We start from the raw sequence: 12,225 nt of genomic DNA, 5'->3' as shown, positions 1-12,225 counted from the left end.
CGTTCAACTGATAAGGATGTTCCGACGCCAAAAGAGTCGTAGAAGTAAGGGTTATCAGAGAGTAATATTTGTTAAACATTTTCACTCTAAACCAAGAGTTTGCAGGCTGTATTTGATCTCAGATAGACTGCCAGACTAGCATGAGTGAGGAGAAGGGAGAGATATCAGGCAAACTGTTGAAGCCGGGACTCCAATACTAAACCCACATTGCTGAGAAAGGCTTTGTGCCGACTCATTAACCCCTTTGGTTTTAGCCCTGAGCAGTCTGAATAGTGGAGTTAGTGCTTGAAGTTTTTGCTCAAGACTTAATAGACTAGTCTGATTTTAGGTTTTATGTAACTTCCTCCACTGTTAGGGAGAAAAATGCTTGTCTCTTCATGAGTTGGCCTGTTACCATCACAAAATGTGAAGTTTGATATATTGAGGCAGGAAAATATCTCGATAAACGATTGAGAACACTCTTATGCCGACGAAAATATCAATTACATCACACACACCATTTTTGCACAATTTACTTCATCCATCCATCCATCCATCCATCCATCCATCCATCCATCCATCCATCCATGCGTGTTCTCACAGAGCTGTCCCTCTTTAAGTCTAGATTGAAGACACATCTTTTCAAACTAGCTTTTAAGACTTAGATCGCACTTATTTGATTGATTGTTTTATCTTTCTGTGAAGCACTTTGGTCTTCCTTGTGTTGTTGTAAGGTGCTTTTTAAATAAACTTTGATTGATTGATTGATTGATTGATTGATTGATTGATTCGGGTGCTCAAACCCCTCCAGCACGTTAAGCTGGCGGTTCCAGGAGAGGGACCGAAAGGCAAAACATTGCAAATATGAGTAAGTTTATTTGTAGAGCACGATTCAGACATTCAGATATTCAAGGTGCTTCACAGTTGCATAAAATTCCGAGAAAGCAAATCACTGGGATAGAGATAGAGGACAGTTCCTTCATGGGTTGCACAATACATGATTTTTTTTGGCTATAATTCTGCATTGATTGACCAATTGCTTTATGCTACTGAAGTGGGGCTGTGCCTTGTACACTCTCGCCACTCTCCTTTCATCCCACACCGCCCTAATGGCTCTACCATTGGCCAGCTCCAGCGACCGGGACCTGGGCTGGGACGAGCGAGTAGTGGTGCCCATGGATTATAGAGCAATAGACTGTATTAAGTTATAGAGAACATAATATGATGGGAGCGTTGAAGCATGACATGAAGTGGAAAGTGCCCGTTGTGACTCCACTGTCATGTCAGCCCGACGAGAAAAACTCCCTGTGCTCCCGATGGCCAGTTTAGATTTGGTGAGTGACCATTTTGAGCACCCAAAGGAGATTCTGTGATTGACACTCATTGAGTTCAATAACTTCCGTTCAGTGACGCATGTCGGCGATTTGTTTTTTTCTTTTGTTTCAAGTTACTTCATGTGCACCGTGGCCCTCATGTAACCATTTAAGAATTCTCACTATATGCGGAGTGGCGAAGAGCCAGAAGAGCCATTTGTATAATGAGTCAATCAATCAAAGTTTATGTCTATAGCACAACACTTGGCAAAGTGGTTTCCATAAAAACACAAGAGAAAACATCAACATTAAAAGAAGTAAAATGGAAAAACACAGGAGAAACGAGACAAAATAGAACAGCATTAGGCATTATGGAAGGTCTGTTTACAAAAGTGAGTCTTTAGTCTGGACTTAAGCAGTGTCAGTTCAGTGGTGACTCTAGGCGCTCCCACGGTAACAGCGAGATCGCCCCACCGCCTGGACCAGGACCTGGGCACATCCAACACCATCTGCGAGTACTTTGCAGGGGCAGTGGATGGGCAGATATTGGGAAGCATGTCCACGAAGAGCTTTATAAGCGAATGAGGAGACGACTGGGGTGATGTGGGAGCGTCTGGATGTGTTCGTCGAAAGGCGGGCAGCTGTGTTTCGCACCAACTGAAGGCGATAAAGTGCGGATTGCTTGATACCAAAATAGAGTGCGTTACATTTGGCGATGCATGAACTGATAATAGCTTGTATGGCCTTTTTCGAGGTCATGATGAGATAAAAAGGGTTTGACCTTATACTAAGCTTATCATGTCTGAGGATTCTCTTCTTAAAGCTATGTGCAAATACATTCTGGAAATATATATATTACTGAAACAACTTAAGTATTACTGAAGCACCGTTCCAAGTCTGTTTTATTATGAGAGTGGCACTTTGTAATGTGGTAAAGGTAGCTGCTAGCTTCCGTACTAGTTCCAGGATAGCAATTTAGTGTAAGCTCTCAGCTGTCTAGGAATTTTCCATTGTTGTAAATGATATCTCACAAATACGTAATCCAATCTAATCCAGGCCAGGACAACCCCCTCCGTGCCGTACGCCTTGTTTCTCCTGTGACATTTCTGTGCCGATGCTTCTCTCGTGGATGGCTGGACAGGGGCTGCAGCTGAACTCTCCCGTCCGTCCCCCGTCTCATCCTTGTTTCCCTTTGTTTCCTTTCAGACCTCGCGGCCACTGACCTGTGAACACTCCCACTCCGGAGATCTCCAAAAGGACTGTCCATAACGCTCTATGGACATCTGACATCAGGCGCCCAGCAGGTATGTCTGCATGGCTTCTTACTTGAAAGGCTGTGCATCCCGCTGCCGCTGCGAGTTTCAGGTCGAATGAACTTGCCGGGAACAAAAAAAACACGGGTCTCTTCTTTTAAGGGCACGGCAAAGACATGTCTCTGTGGAAGACATCGTGAGTCACGACATGAGATGAATTTAGAAATGCAGAGATCCAATAGAAAGATTTGACATTTTTACCTTTCTTTTTTTTTTTTTACATCGTAGCATCGGACGTTTGAAGCTAGAAATATTATATATTGAAGAGTTAAAAGCCTCCTCATCAGTTGGCACAGAAGTGAAGAAGTGAAGCCGTTTATATAACGCTGAAATGATGATTTGCTTTGTAGTTGAGACGATTTGAAAGCAAACACAAATCTGAAGAGGAGTCTGATAAAGTTGCCAAAATTTTAAAGTATATTCTGTGACTGCGTTTTTTTTTTTTGGATTGTAAAAGAAAAAGGAATCTATGAAGTTCATTTGTATGGCCCTTGAAATTGCACTGGAGTTAACTAACAAAAGTGTGTTTGATGACGAAATTTTTTGAGAGAAATATAAGTATTTTCTGGGGGTATTTTGCAAACCCGGAAGACAAGACGCTTCGATTCAGTTAACTCCGCCCCCTCTCTCCGAGCGAATCTGCCCATGCATTATTAGCGGTAAAATAAATATAAATATCACAGCAACAAGTTGTGAAGTTACTTCACGATGCAGTTATAAGGAGTTGAGATCTGCAACACAGCTTCATTAATGACTAACACACAAGCTAACACGCGTTTTGACTCACCACCGCTCTGTCCTGGCCTCTCCATCACATTGGGGACTCGCGTTGGTTATAAAAGTAAATCCACTTTAAAGGAATAGGCCACCGTTTTTACATACTGAGATATGTTCTTACCTAACCTTAGTCGAGTTAATATATCCCCGTCTGGTCTTTGTCCGTGCGCTCTGTCACGCAAACGGAGCACATACGCAGCCTCTCCCACATGTCATATAGCTCCAAAAAAGCTCACGATAGAAGCTACCAAGCTCTTCCATGTGTTCCCTCTTTAAATAAAGTTACGTGAAGTGTTTTCATGCGAAGTATATTTACACAGAAATGTAACATGTCGATTTTATAAGCAGATAAAAAGGGGTACTATATTGTGAGGCGTAATGATACGAGGAGCACAACGTCCGTGCAGTGACTCCTAAAGACTTCCCCCGCTCACTTCCGTCAATAACCTTTCGGCTAAGGTTAGGTAAGAACATATCTGAGTATGTAAAAACGGTGGCCTATTCCTTTAAGAAGGTTCACCAAACGCGCTTTTCTCCACAACATTATCGTTAGGTAAGAATAAAGAACAGGCGTGTCCAGAATAGTTTAGAAAGAGCTCCATCTTCACATCCTTCAGTGCAAACATGACATCTGTTCAGACGCTCAGGGGTGCGTTTGTTTTGCGTTTGTTTTCAGCCCTGACCTGGAAGCGCTTCTTTGTTTTCTTTTTTTTAAGCTGTTTTATGAATTAAAATCAGACCGCAAGGTATTACATTACAGAAGCTGTGATCTTCCTGTTTCTTCTCCCTCTTCTTATTTACCAGGACTGCTCTCTTGCACAACGTGACAAAACACCGGCTGTAAAGTGTTCTATTAACAATGTGAGATAATTCCCAACACATCTGCTTTATCACGTAATGGATGAACCAATTCTGTGGAGTGCCGGTCTTTCAAAGAACAAACAATTATCTTAACACAAACACAATCAGTTTCTCTTTAATATCATTTCGAAAGCTGCTCCTTGTTTTTTTGGTCAACGCCCGCTTTCCTTCGGCAGCAGATAAGATAGAATAGACGACAGGTTTGCGTGATTACAACGCTTTCGAATTAGCTACATTATCAACATGGCTGCCTTTGTTTGCATCTTGTTGCAGATGTTTTCAATTTACTTCTGCTGGCCTTTTTGTGAGACTGCGTTTCCTTACAATGAGTCCAAACGGAGGTCTATTTGGAACAAAAGAAAACAAAAGATAATAATGGAACTTACTGCAGAAGGACTTCAAAATCACAGACCTTGTTTCTGTGAATAGTTTCTCTTGTGACGCCAGTCCAGTCCAGATCATCCATGTGTGAATGTTTTAACAAGGGATGGGCCGAGATCCTGTGCCATGAGATCTCGCGAGATAAAATTGCCACGAGATTTCGGTGTGAAGTAATCTTGTGATACATTATTTTAGTTCATTTTTGTAGGCTGCAGTTTAGATATAGATTTACTTCCTGTAGACTGCTTAGTGGGGTTATGGGAACATGTAGTCAACAGTTCTCTAACTGTGTGTAGATCATATATTGATTGGCACTTAAAAAATAAAGATAACTTTAAAGGTTTTCAAGTTCAGTCGCTTGGGCCTCCATGTTTAAACCTGCTAACTGGAGCTGCTGCAGATTCACACCCGCATCTCGTTACTTTCTCTTTCATTTTGTACTAAAGCCTGCGCTGTTGGGAGCTACGATTTACCGTGCACGCCACCGCGAGTCCAGGTCGATCTGTCTTCTATTTTGTGATTGTACACATACATTTTACCGCGCTAGGAAGAAGCAAAACAATGCGGATATCAGGCTCGCATGTACAGTGGAATATGAAGGGATGATTACAGCGAGCCATCTGAGGAAGAAAGTTGTCAGTTTTACTAAGAATCACTGTTTAATAAAAGAATAGGCCACCGTTTTTACATACTGAGATATGTTCTTACCTTAGCTTTGACGAGTTCTTTAGGACCTGTCTGTTCTTCCCCCGTGCCTTCAATCACGTAAACACAGCGCAGACGGCGTTAGCATTTAGCCTCTCCCGCTCTCCACTATAGATAGAAGCTACCAAGCTCTTCCACGTTTTTCCTATTTAAATATGGTTACGTGAAGCGTTCCACTACAAAGTATAATTACACAAAATTAAACAATGTGGATTTTCTAAGCGGGTAAAAGGGGGAACTATATCGTGAGGCGTAATAATACCAGGAGTAGTTTGGCATCCGCACAGTAAAGTGAAGATATTACTGTAAAAACGGTGGCGTATTCCTTTAAAAGAACGGCGTTAGGCAACAACGTTATTTTTTCGTTAACGGAGTAATCTAATTCATTACTCTCCCCGTCGTTACAACGCCGTTATCGTTACTGGGTCAACAAAGTGGCACGTTACAATTCGACTGAATGAGCGCCGCGGTGTCAGCTCACGCAGCTGTGTTTCTCAGGAGCATGGTGGTGTTGCTGCCCATCTTGGGCAGGTCTCTGTAACCTGGTTAAATCCAAGTATCGCTGGAAAATGGCACCAATCACAGATATTTTCAAAAGCGAATGGGCTTCTCTGAAACACAAGGTCCTATGCAACATTCATGCCATATCTGGTGGAAAAATAAATAGCTTCAGGATTAAATTATACTGTTAGAAAAACCAAGGCTAAGATGCCCAGAGTGGGAAAAAGTTTGCCAAATGCATTACATACAATATATTTTATTAAGTGCCATATTCAAGTCTTGAGTAAATGTAGCGTGACGAAGCTACTGGTGCAAAAATGGTCACCAAGAACATACGAACGAAGCCTGTCAACCAATCAATCAATCAATCAAAGTTTATTTACATAGCACTTTACAGGAACGACTAAGCCAAGTTATTCTTGCTACTAAAAGTCCACCCTTGTAGGCGTTCCCTCGTGATTGGAGCGGGGTTAATGGAATGCATCACCTCTATAATCCCGCTTGAACAAACACTCCCGATATTTTCTTTCTTCAGAGCTAAATGCGCGTCTGTACGACTTGTCGACAACCATAATCCTTCCATTGTGGCGACCGTTAAGTACATATCTCTGTGCCATTTTATCATGGACAACTGTAATGGTGTTTTCTTTTTCTCCTGATGTTCTATTTTGTGCGACCCCTTCACAACCCATGCTAACCTCTGAGCCACGGAGTAAATTGGGGTCGGGCAATGGAGGCTAGCGATAGCATAATCATAAAGAGATGGTGTTTTGCTGTAGGCGTATTATCTTGACTCATGTTGAAGGAACGCTAATGCAAGGGGCTAATCATAGACTGCTTGTTTCCTTCAATAGCTATTTGCATTACGGATCAAATAAAGCACGCTATGAATAATCCTGGCATTACAATAATAAATAGAACGGATTCCGTAGCTGTTCACCGACTGAACAACTGTGATGTAGAAATCTCTGAGGACAAAGGAGCGAAACATTGTAATTAGCTTGCATCCTAAGCTTAAGGCAACTGGGAGGCCTGTAATTTCTCCTTTGGATGTCACAATTTTCCACGTCGGGATTGTTCTAGTTAAAGTGACCTGTATATAAAATGGTAACATTATGCGAAAGTTTCTGCTCTCCAGTAATTATTCAGACCATGCGAAATAACGGAATCTTATCTGAGACCGTTTAGTTTTTTGTTCAAATGCTCTTCTCGGGGTTTGAACACCATTGTTGTGGTCCGTCATAATTCTACTTGGATTTATTCAACCTTTATTTAACCAGGAAGTCCCTTGAGTTAAATCTCTTTTTAGAGGGAGACCTGCCCAAGAGGTATCGGCGACAAGTATAAAAAAAGTAACAAATCAAAGAAGCACAATTTTAACACAAAGAATTAATCCGTTGAAGAATTACATGTACACTCTTGGGTTAGGCTCTCAGACAACACAGATTTAAAGGAGTTCTGTGGAATATGTCCCTGAAGCCAGAGAGAGTTTAGAATATCATTCCATGCCTGGGGAGCAGCGTAGGAGAAAGCTGTTCGGCCCAGTACAGTGTGGGTCCCCACTGCTAACAGGAGATAGGAGACGGCACAGGTGCGAGGGCACCCGGGATGGCCTTTTAGATGAAGATTAGCCAGTGTTTCTGTTTCCTGATGTTGAGCCAAGGCCATGAGAGGAGAGAGTACAGCTCACAGTGACGGGTCCTGTATGCGAAGTTGCTGATGAAGCGCAGTGCACTATGATAAACTGTGTCCAGAATGTCCATCCATCCATTTTATTCCACTTGTCCGTTGCCAGGTCGTGGGAGCAGCCGTTCGAGCTGTCCAAATCACATTGCACCAGCCGCCTATGGCTCCTCCTGCAGGTGGTGGGTCTGGGGATGGACGGCCTCACGATTCTAACCGGGCCTGTTGGTCTGCCATAAGAGGCTTCTGAACCGCTCTTTGTCTGACCCGTCACCTAGGACCTGTTTCTGTCACCCAGGATCTGTTTGCCCTGGGAGACCCTACCAGGGGCACGAAGCCCCCGACAACAGAGCTCCCAGGATCGTTCAGGTGCTCAAGTTGTTATTACGAATTTTGATGACATTCTGGGGCATGTTTACTTGTCAGAGGTCAGACATTTCCCAGTTGGCTGTTACCTGGAAAGGAGAGTTATAGTAAACAATGCACTAAGTGTTTTTTTAGTCCATCTTCCTTTATAAAGTGGACTTCCATCTAGAGCAGGGGTTCCAAAATAACAAGTTGAGACCATTTGAGAACCAAGATTTCTAGATGGCAATGTGTCAATAAAATAGTCAATTGTGCTGTATAGTCATTGTCTTCACCATAAACTAGTAATAATCAACCAAACCAAACCTGCATTTGCGCAAACTGTTGACCCTTCTAGAGAATTATGACAATCCTTTACCACTGTGTTTATGCAATTAAATGTAGTTCATTTCAAGAGGGAAAACTAACCATTTGAAAACACTTTTGCCTTCAGGCTAGTTTTGTCTCAGTCACGCCGGCAAAACGCTGGAAGATGATTCATTGTAAGCATTTATGTCCCATTGTGACTTCATAAATAGCAAGCGAGCACATTTTGAAACATAATAAAGCCCGAGCATCTCACAAGAACGCAACGGATTTAGACTAAATCCACACAAGGCACAAGTGAAGAAACACGCGAGGGAAAAGGTGAATCTGCAGAAAAGTAAACTTAGCACTCACAGATATCAAAGTGACATCTGTTTCCCAAGGGCCAGAGCTGACAGGGAGAGTGGCCAGTGTCACGCACGTCCAGCCCACTCCATCACACTCGCGCGCTACAGCGACCAGCGCTAAATGCCAACACTTCCTTTCTTTGCCAGTAAATCTCACTGCTCATTTTCCTATTCTCAGCATGGTGTGGTTCTTAAGACTGACGTGTGAAAAAAACATTGCATTTCAAGTACAAATTACTTCATAAAGAGAAGAAGAGTATTGTGTGAGTTAGTGTAAGTGCTTATTTGTACAGGACTTACAAATAAGTAAGTCCTGTACAAATAAGGGGGAAAAAGCAATTTATTTCTATTTATTTATTTATTTTTAAGGGGGAAAAAGCAATTTATGGAGTAATGACAATATTTTTCATTTCTCTTATAAAGTTAAACGCCCTGTGCACAAGTAGTGCAATGAAGGTATAGGGCAGGGGTCTCCAAGAAATTTAAGCTGGGGGCCAAAATATATATCGGGTATGTATTGCTGGGGTCCATAAACAAAAGCTCCAGTAAAATATGTTTTGATTGGGAATGTACTATTGAGGAAACTTTTTTTCAATAAATGAATAATAATGAGCCTGACAGGACTGTAACCTCGGCTTATACTTGTATTGCACTTAACAAGCCTGTGTCACAAGTCTCATTGTAGTCATTATTCATTCACTCAGCAGACAATGTGTTGTTTATATCCTGATGTCAGTGCCCTCTGCTGGACACGTGTGGAATTCTTTCTTTTCATTACTTAAGCTTCCCCCTAGTGGCTGGACTGAGCATTCTGGGTAGTTATTTAAAAATTCATAACTCCGCACAGGAATGGGCTAGAGACTTACTCTTTTTTTTTTTACATGCTCGGGAATATTTGTGCTCTATAAATCAGGGGCCGGATTGAATCATCTTGCGGGCCGGATTTAGCCCGTGGACCGTCTGTTGGACACCCATGGTATAGGGCTTTAATAAGATAGCCTTTATTGATCTCACAATGGAGAAATTGACTTGTTACATACATCTCTTAGAAACACTCAGGGTGTGCAAATAGACAGAAAAGATGAGAAAATTAACAAAAAAATGATTAAATTGTAAAATAGTGGTTTCTTATGTACAATGACTACCAAGGACTTTGTGGGGACAAAAGTATAAATAGTAAGTAATTAAGTAAACAGACTAAACAAAAAATGTTATAGTCAGTTGAAGGACAACTGTTCCAGTGTTGCCACAGATTACTTGGAAAGTAAGTATTCTGATTACAGATTCCTGGTTACTCTTTTAAAAAGTACTTGATTTAAAAGTAACAAAGTTAAATTACAAGTTACTTTATTAGTTACTCATACGTTACGTCACTCAGATGCGAGAAAAAAGACGTACATACTTTTTCCTATGGTAAATGACAGAATAGTAATTCACAATGACTTGGAAAAGTAACTTAAATCTGATTACTGGTCTGGAAAAAGTAATGCGTTAATTACTCGTAACAGAGTTTTGTCCTCAAACCTCACACACTACTGTCTGTGATCGGCAGCTGTCTACGAGGAGATACGCAGACTGGGGGAAAGTTTTTGTTACCTCAGTTTGTGTATCGATCGACCTTTTTTGAAACGCTTTATAAATATGGTGGAATTAGAGAAATAATAACACAATCATTCTAAGAGGTTTGTATAAGAGTATAAATTCAATTTTTCCCCAACTTTATGCGAACAAATCAACAGCATGAACCACTAAACTACTTTATTACCTATGCCAGATAATGGCTTTTTGTTACTATCCTTCGGGAGACGGAACAAAGTCTGCTACACCTACCACAGTGGCCATTAATTGTGCCTTGGGAAAACGTGGCCAAAACAGCAAACCACAATGAAAATTCACCTCCCTTTCCTATATCAGCCATTCAAGCAATTACGTTTTCTCTCCGTCTCTGCCCATCTGATTGCCGCGCCGGCCCGGTGTACGCCTTTTCATCTGCCGTATTGTCCTAATGTAGCGGCCCTGAGTGCTCTCACCGATCACTGCAACGGCTTATCAGTGAAGTGGCTCGGCAGCAAATTGGGCGCCTTAATTTAGTCTCCGTGCGTCGCTTCTTTGAAAAAAAAAAAAACGGTTACAGGGTGCGGCGCAAATGGAAGATAAACATACTCTTGGTGAAAAACGTCGAAAAGCGGGGCATGGGAATTACACGCCGATCGGGGAGGTGGGGGGGGAGTGTGTATGCCACGTCAATTTCTTGGCTGGTGATTTGGAATCGTGTTGAAATTATGTTTTAAATCTCTTTTGGCGGATTGGTGGAAGAGGTTGAAGACAGGTAAGTGCAAAAGTATTACCAATTCTGAAAGGCTGAAAAGTGTTTTGAAGAGGCAAATTAAAGTAATTCGTTTTGGGGAACTAGTCGGGCTCGTCGCTCATGCTGAAAAACTCATGTTGCCACACAGGGAGGTCTCTTAGATTAGTCAAAAAAATAAAGGCTCTTTTGGTGACATACGGCGATGCAATTTGTTGAAAGAGACAAAATCTGCCTCTATTTCGTCAAAAAACCTCCCTGGATTCTGGGCTCCAGAATTACATTTTGGTTTGGTTGCACCTGTAGAAATGAAAAGGGAGAAGCGGCTTGAGAGGTTGTCGGTACAGAGGAAGCAGCGAGTAGAGGTGGGAACCTTTGGGTAACTCATGAGTCGACACGATACGCGACACATGGCTCACGATAATGACAGCCACAAAATATAGCACAATCGATATATCGTCACACCCCTAACAGTGAGAAACTGCTCCAATCCCTTTTCATATCCAGTTAACAGTTGGTGAAATGGAAGGGCTGTCGTTCGGGATTTATTGAACCGAACGTTTATTTTTGAAATTTTTGCTCTAACCCAGTATATTTCCACATAACAGTTCTCGCTCCACTTTGATCGCTTTGTGCAGTTCCGCCCACTCAGCCTCAGCCGCCGGCACCAAAACACTGACAGGTAAAGAAAACATCACTCCGCAAGACGTGACAATAAATGCTTTTGCTACGACTATATGTGCAATAAAAACCCAGATCCGTCCTGTTAAGGTTCATAACCGCCCACTTCTGCTGTCTGGATATTCGCACATTGTTTCTTTTTTAGGCGATGAATTTGTTAGCGCTGGTTTCAATATTGTACTACTGTTGATGCATGACTGCATGACTGCACAATTGTTAGCGTTCAGCCATCTTGAGGTCAGGGTATTCTGGGGTCATTTCTCTTTCGTGGTTTAATCTTATAGTTTATAAAATAATGAAGTACAACTTTGAGCTTTTACTATATTTATGCCGCAGTGGGCTGAAACGCCATTACTGTCATAGAACCAGACATAAGACACACAAAAAAAAAGAAAAATATCTACCAAATTATTATGTTATCTCAAACGTTGTGGACATACCAAATGCTGTTTGGGGTTAAGTATAAGGAAGTACAATATAAAGGTTCTGGCTACAGTAGGACCAAGTAAAGCAGGCAGCACGGTGGCTGAGCGGTTAGCACTCTTGCCTTACAGCCAGAAGGTCCAAGGCTGGATCCCCGGCCAGGGCTTTTCTGTATTGAGTTTGCATGTTCTCCCCGTGCTTATGTAGGTTTCCTCCGGGTACTGCCTCAGGACTAGCCCAACATCTGATCCACACAATTTTGTTGTACAATTGCATAATAACAC

At 42.0% G+C, this 12,225-nt stretch overlaps 1 protein-coding gene across 2 annotated transcripts in view; it reads left to right on the top strand.

Annotated features, from left to right (window-relative positions):
• lingo2 (leucine rich repeat and Ig domain containing 2) overlaps window positions 1-12,225 on the top strand; it is a 536,443-nt gene that overhangs the window by 137,305 nt on the left and 386,913 nt on the right. For both annotated transcript variants that reach the window (XR_013792916.1, XM_079557276.1), the window contains exon 3: window positions 2,499-2,596. The gene's annotated coding sequence lies outside the window, so the exon portion shown is untranslated. The remainder of the gene's footprint in view (window positions 1-2,498; window positions 2,597-12,225) is intronic.

The sequence above is a fragment of the Gobius niger genome, assembly GCF_951799975.1.
Source record: "Gobius niger genome assembly, chromosome: 5".
NCBI lineage: Eukaryota > Metazoa > Chordata > Actinopteri > Gobiiformes > Gobiidae > Gobius > Gobius niger.
The sequence above is the reverse complement of the archived record's forward strand: the minus strand, read 5'-3'. Positions and strand labels throughout refer to the sequence as shown.